Source organism: Oncorhynchus keta, chromosome 20 (genome assembly GCF_023373465.1).
Source record: "Oncorhynchus keta strain PuntledgeMale-10-30-2019 chromosome 20, Oket_V2, whole genome shotgun sequence".
In the NCBI taxonomy this organism is placed as follows: domain Eukaryota; kingdom Metazoa; phylum Chordata; class Actinopteri; order Salmoniformes; family Salmonidae; genus Oncorhynchus; species Oncorhynchus keta.
The window spans coordinates 37303174-37310203 of NC_068440.1; positions in this window are offsets into that span (position 1 = coordinate 37303174).

The window sequence follows — 7030 nt, forward strand, 5'->3', positions numbered from 1 at the left end:
TAGGTAGGGGTAAAGGATAGATAATAGACAGTAACAGCAGTATACTGTAGGTAGGGGTAAAGGATAGATAATAGACAGTAACAGCAGTATACTGTAGGTAGGGGTAAAGGATAGATAATAGACAGTAACAGCAGTATACTGTAGGTAGGGGTAAAGGATATATAATAGACAGTAACAGCAGTATACTGTAGGTAGGGGTAAAGGATATATAATAGACAGTAACAGCAGTATACTGTAGGTAGGGGTAAAGGATATATAATAGACAGTAACAGCAGTATACTGTAGGTAGGGGTAAAGGATAGATAATAGACAGTAACAGCAGTATACTGTAGGTAGGGGTAAAGGATAGATAATAGACAGTAACAGCAGTATACTGTAGGTAGGGGTAAAGGATATATAATAGACAGTAACAGCAGTATACTGTAGGTAGGGTAAAGGATAGATAATAGACAGTAACAGCAGTATACTGTAGGTAGGGTAAAGGATATATAATAGACAGTAACAGCAGTATACTGTAGGTAGGGGTAAAGGATATATAATAGACAGTAACAGCAGTATACTGTAGGTAGGGGTAAAGGATAGATAATAGACAGTAACAGCAGTATACTGTAGGTAGGGTAAAGGATATATAATAGACAGTAACAGCAGTATACTGTAGGTAGGGAGTAAAGGATAGATAATAGACAGTAACAGCAGTATACTGTAGGTAGGGTAAAGGATATATAATAGACAGTAACAGCAGTATACTGTAGGTAGGCAGTAAAGGATATATAATAGACAGTAACAGCAGTATACTGTAGGTAGGAGTAAAGGATAGATAATAGACAGTAACAGCAGTATACTGTAGGTAGGGGTAAAGGATATATAATAGACAGTAACAGCAGTATACTGTAGGTAGGGGTAAAGGATAGATAATAGACAGTAACAGCAGTATACTGTAGGTAGGGTAAAGGATAGATAATAGACAGTAACAGCAGTATACTGTAGGTAGGGGTAAAGGATATATAATAGACAGTAACAGCAGTATACTGTAGGTAGGGGTAAAGGATAGATAATAGACAGTAACAGCAGTATACTGTAGGTAGGGTAAAGGATAGATAATAGACAGTAACAGCAGTATACTGTAGGTAGGGGTAAAGGATAGATAATAGACAGTAACAGCAGTATACTGTAGGTAGGGGTAAAGGATATATAATAGACAGTAACAGCAGTATACTGTAGGTAGGGGTAAAGGATATATAATAGACAGTAACAGCAGTATACTGTAGGTAGGGGTAAAGGATAGATAATAGACAGTAACAGCAGTATACTGTAGGTAGGGGTAAAGGATAGATAATAGACAGTAACAGCAGTATACTGTAGGTAGGGGTAAAGGATATATAATAGACAGTAACAGCAGTATACTGTAGGTAGGGGGTAAAGGATAGATAATAGACAGTAACAGCAGTATACTGTAGGTAGGGGTAAAGGATAGATAATAGACAGTAACAGCAGTATACTGTAGGTAGGGGTAAAGGATATATAATAGACAGTAACAGCAGTATACTGTAGGTAGGGGTAAAGGATAGATAATAGACAGTAACAGCAGTATACTGTAGGTAGGGGTAAAGGATAGATAATAGACAGTAACAGCAGTATACTGTAGGTAGGGGTAAAGGATAGATAGACAGTAACAACAGTATACTGTAGGTAGGGGTAAAGGATAGATAATAGACAGTAACAGCAGTATACTGTAGGTAGGGTAAAGGATAGATAATAGACAGTAACAGCAGTATACTGTAGGTAGGGGTAAAGGATATATAATAGACAGTAACAGCAGTATACTGTAGGTAGGGGTAAAGGATATATAATAGACAGTAACAGCAGTATACTGTAGGTAGGGGTAAAGGATAGATAATAGACAGTAACATCAGTATACTGTAGGTAGGGGTAAAGGATATATAATAGACAGTAACAGCAGTATACTGTAGGTAGGGGTAAAGGATAGATAATAGACAGTAACAGCAGTATACTGTAGGTATGGAGTAAAGGATATATAATAGACAGTAACAGCAGTATACTGTAGGTAGGGGTAAAGGATAGATAATAGACAGTAACAGCAGTATACTGTAGGTAGGGGTAAAGGATATATAATAGACAGTAACAGCAGTATACTGTAGGTAGGTAAAGGATAGATAATAGACAGTAACAGCAGTATACTGTAGGTAGGGGTAAAGGATAGATAATAGACAGTAACAGTAGTATACTGTAGGTAGGGGTAAAGGATAGATAATAGACAGTAACAGCAGTATACTGTAGGTAGGGGTAAAGGATAGATAATAGACAGTAACAGCAGTATACTGTAGGTAGGGGTAAAGGATAGATAATAGACAGTAACAGCAGTATACTGTAGGTAGGGGTAAAGGATAGATAATAGACAGTAACAGCAGTATACTGTAGGTAGGGGTAAAGGATAGATAATAGACAGTAACAGCAGTATACTGTAGGTAGGGGTAAAGGATATATAATAGACAGTAACAGCAGTATACTGTAGGTAGGGGTAAAGGATATATAATAGACAGTAACAGCAGTATACTGTAGGTAGGGGTAAAGGATAGATAATAGACAGTAACAGCAGTATACTGTAGGTAGGGGTAAAGGATATATAATAGACAGTAACAGCAGTATACTGTAGGTAGGGTAAAGGATAGATAATAGACATTAACAGCAGTATACTGTAGGTAGGGGTAAAGGATAGATAATAGACAGTAACAGCAGTATACTGTAGGTAGGGGTAAAGGATAGATAATAGACAGTAACAGCAGTATACTGTAGGTAGGGGTAAAGGATAGATAATAGACAGTAACAGCAGTATACTGTAGGTAGGGGTAAAGGATAGATAATAGACAGTAACAGCAGTATACTGTAGGTAGGGTAAAGGATAGATAATAGACAGTAACAGCAGTATACTGTAGGTAGGGTAAAGGATAGATAATAGACAGTAACAGCAGTATACTGTAGGTAGGGTAAAGGATAGATAATAGACAGTAACAGCAGTATACTGTAGGTAGGGGTAAAGGATAGATAATAGACAGTAACAGCAGTATACTGTAGGTAGGGGTAAAGGATATATAATAGACAGTAACAGCAGTATACTGTAGGTAGGGGTAAAGGATATATAATAGACAGTAACAGCAGTATACTGTAGGTAGGGGTAAAGGATATATAATAGACAGTAACAGCAGTATACTGTAGGTAGGGGTAAAGGATAGATAATAGACAGTAACATCAGTATACTGTAGGTAGGGTAAAGGATATATAATAGACAGTAACAGCAGTATACTGTAGGTAGGGGTAAAGGATATATAATAGACAGTAACAGCAGTATACTGTAGGTATGGGTAAAGGATATATAATAGACAGTAACAGCAGTATACTGTAGGTAGGGGTAAAGGATAGATAATAGACAGTAACAGCAGTATACTGTAGGTAGGGGTAAAGGATAGATAATAGACAGTAACAGCAGTATACTGTAGGTAGGGGTAAAGGATAGATAATAGACAGTAACAGCAGTATACTGTAGGTAGGGGTAAAGGATATATAATAGACAGTAACAGCAGTATACTGTAGGTAGGGGTAAAGGATAGATAATAGACAGTAACAGCAGTATACTGTAGGTAGGGTAAAGGATATATAATAGACAGTAACAGCAGTATACTGTAGGTAGGGGGTAAAGGATATATAATAGACAGTAACAGCAGTATACTGTAGGGAGGGTAAAGGATAGATAATAGACAGTAACAGCAGTATACTGTAGGTAGGGGTAAAGGATATATAATAGACAGTAACAGCAGTATACTGTAGGTAGGGGTAAAGGATAGATAATAGACAGTAACAGCAGTATACTGTAGGTAGGGGTAAAGGATAGATAATAGACAGTAACAGCAGTATACTGTAGGTAGGGGTAAAGGATATATAATAGACAGTAACAGCAGTATACTGTAGGTAGGGGTAAAGGATAGATAATAGACAGTAACAGCAGTATACTGTAGGTAGGGGTAAAGGATATATAATAGACAGTAACAGCAGTATACTGTAGGTAGGGTAAAGGATAGATAATAGACAGTAACAGCAGTATACTGTAGGTAGGGGTAAAGGATATATAATAGACAGTAACAGCAGTATACTGTAGGTATGGGTAAAGGATAGATAATAGACAGTAACAGCAGTATACTGTAGGTAGGGGTAAAGGATATATAATAGACAGTAACAGCAGTATACTGTAGGTAGGGGGTAAAGGATAGATAATAGACAGTAACAGCAGTATACTGTAGGTAGGGGTAAAGGATATATAATAGACAGTAACAGCAGTATACTGTAGGTAGGGGTAAAGGATATATAATAGACAGTAACAGCAGTATACTGTAGGTAGGGTAAAGGATATATAATAGACAGTAACAGCAGTATACTGTAGGTAGGGGTAAAGGATAGATAATAGACAGTAACAGCAGTATACTGTAGGTAGGGGTAAAGGATAGATAATAGACAGTAACAGCAGTATACTGTAGGTAGGGGTAAAGGATATATAATAGACAGTAACAGCAGTATACTGTAGGTAGGGGTAAAGGATAGATAATAGACAGTAACAGCAGTATACTGTAGGTAGGGGTAAAGGATATATAATAGACAGTAACAGCAGTATACTGTAGGTAGGGGTAAAGGATATATAATAGACAGTAACAGCAGTATACTGTAGGTAGGGGTAAAGGATAGATAATAGACAGTAACAGCAGTATACTGTAGGTAGGGGTAAAGGATAGATAATAGACAGTAACAGCAGTATACTGTAGGTAGGGGTAAAGGATAGATAATAGACAGTAACAGCAGTATACTGTAGGTAGGGGTAAAGGATAGATAATAGACAGTAACAGCAGTATACTGTAGGTAGGGTAAAGGATAGATAATAGACAGTAACAGCAGTATACTGTAGGTAGGGTAAAGGATATATAATAGACAGTAACAGCAGTATACTGTAGGTAGGGGTAAAGGATAGATAATAGACAGTAACAGCAGTATACTGTAGGTAGGGGTAAAGGATATATAATAGACAGTAACAGCAGTATACTGTAGGTAGGGGTAAAGGATATATAACAGACAGTAACAGCAGTATACTGTAGGTAGGGGTAAAGGATAGATAATAGACAGTAACAGCAGTATACTGTAGGTAGGGTAAAGGATAGATAATAGACAGTAACAGCAGTATACTGTAGGTAGGGGTAAAGGATAGATAATAGACAGTAACAGCAGTATACTGTAGGTAGGGGGTAAAGGATAGATAATATACAGTAACAGCAGTATACTGTAGGTAGGGGTAAAGGATAGATAATAGACAGTAACAGCAGTATACTGTAGGTAGGGGGTAAAGGATAGATAATAGACAGTAACAGCAGTATACTGTAGGTAGGGGTAAAGGATATATAATAGACAGTAACAGCAGTATACTGTAGGTAGGGTAAAGGATAGATAATAGACAGTAACAGCAGTATACTGTAGGTAGGGGTAAAGGATATATAATAGACAGTAACAGCAGTATACTGTAGGTAGGGGTAAAGGATATATAATAGACAGTAACAGCAGTATACTGTAGGTAGGGGTAAAGGATATATAATAGACAGTAACAGCAGTATACTGTTGGTAGGGGTAAAGGATATATAATAGACAGTAACAGCAGTATACTGTTGGTAGGGGTAAAGGATAGATAATAGACAGTAACAGCAGTATACTGTAGGTAGGGGTAAAGGATATATAATAGACAGTAACAGCAGTATACTGTAGGTAGGGGTAAAGGATATATAATAGACAGTAACAGCAGTATACTGTAGGTAGGGGTAAAGGATATATAATAGACAGTAACAGCAGTATACTGTAGGTAGGGGTAAAGGATAGATAATAGACAGTAACAGCAGTATACTGTAGGTAGGGGTAAAGGATAGATAATAGACAGTAACAGCAGTATACTGTAGGTAGGGGTAAAGTGACTAGGCAACTGTCACGTTCTGACCATAGAAAGCCTGTATTATTTATGGTAGAGTAGGTCAGGGCGTGACTAGGGGTTTTAGTGTAGTTTATTATTTCTATGTGGGGTTCTAGGTTTAATTTTCTATGTTGGTGTTTGTGTATGATTCCCAATTAGAGGCCGTTGGTAATCGTTGTCTCTAATTGGGGATCATACGTAAGTTTTCCACCTGGGTTATGGGATGTTGTTTATGTTTAGTTGTTAGCACTGCATTGTCGTCACGGTGAGTTTATTCTTTTTTTATATATTTTTTTATGGCTTGTGGGTAGAAGCTGTTCAGGGTCCCGTTGGTTCCAGACTTGTCGTGCGGTAGCAGAGAGAACAGTCTATGACTTGGGAGGCTGGAGTCTTTGACTGTTTTCAGGGCCTTCCTCTGAATGTGTCGCTAAATAAACGATAAAGCCAGGAAAGATTTAATTTGTTGTTCCTAAATGCGCTCTGCTTTTACCTCCTCTGTGTCGGTCTGTCTGTGCAATAAGGCTTCATGTCAACAGTAAAAAATATGCCAGATAACATGACCCAGCATATCTTCATGCCCCCCACAACCATTCCTCTGTAATAGTAAGTGTAAAACAGTGTCATCATCCCAGAGACATGGTCTGAAAGGTGATTTTGAGGTTAGAAAGGTTCCCAGTGCCCAGTTATTCCAAAGTTATCTGGTCTTTGTCTATCGGAAGAGGAAATAATGCATAGAAATAGAATGAACAGAACAAACATATAATTGACTTGAATGGGGACCACCTGTTCTAATCATTGTATTTCTATGCATTTGATCCTATCCGATAGCCGAAGATAGATATGATATGAATGTGTTCTCTTCTCTGTTTTTTTTCTCTCCTGGGATGATCCTCTCTCTCTCTCTCTCTCTCTCTCTCTCTCTCTCTCTCTCTCTCTCTCTCTCTCTCTCTCTCTCTCTCTCTCTCTCTCTCTCTCTCTCTCTCTCTCTCTCTCTCTCTCTCTCTCTCTCTCTCTCTC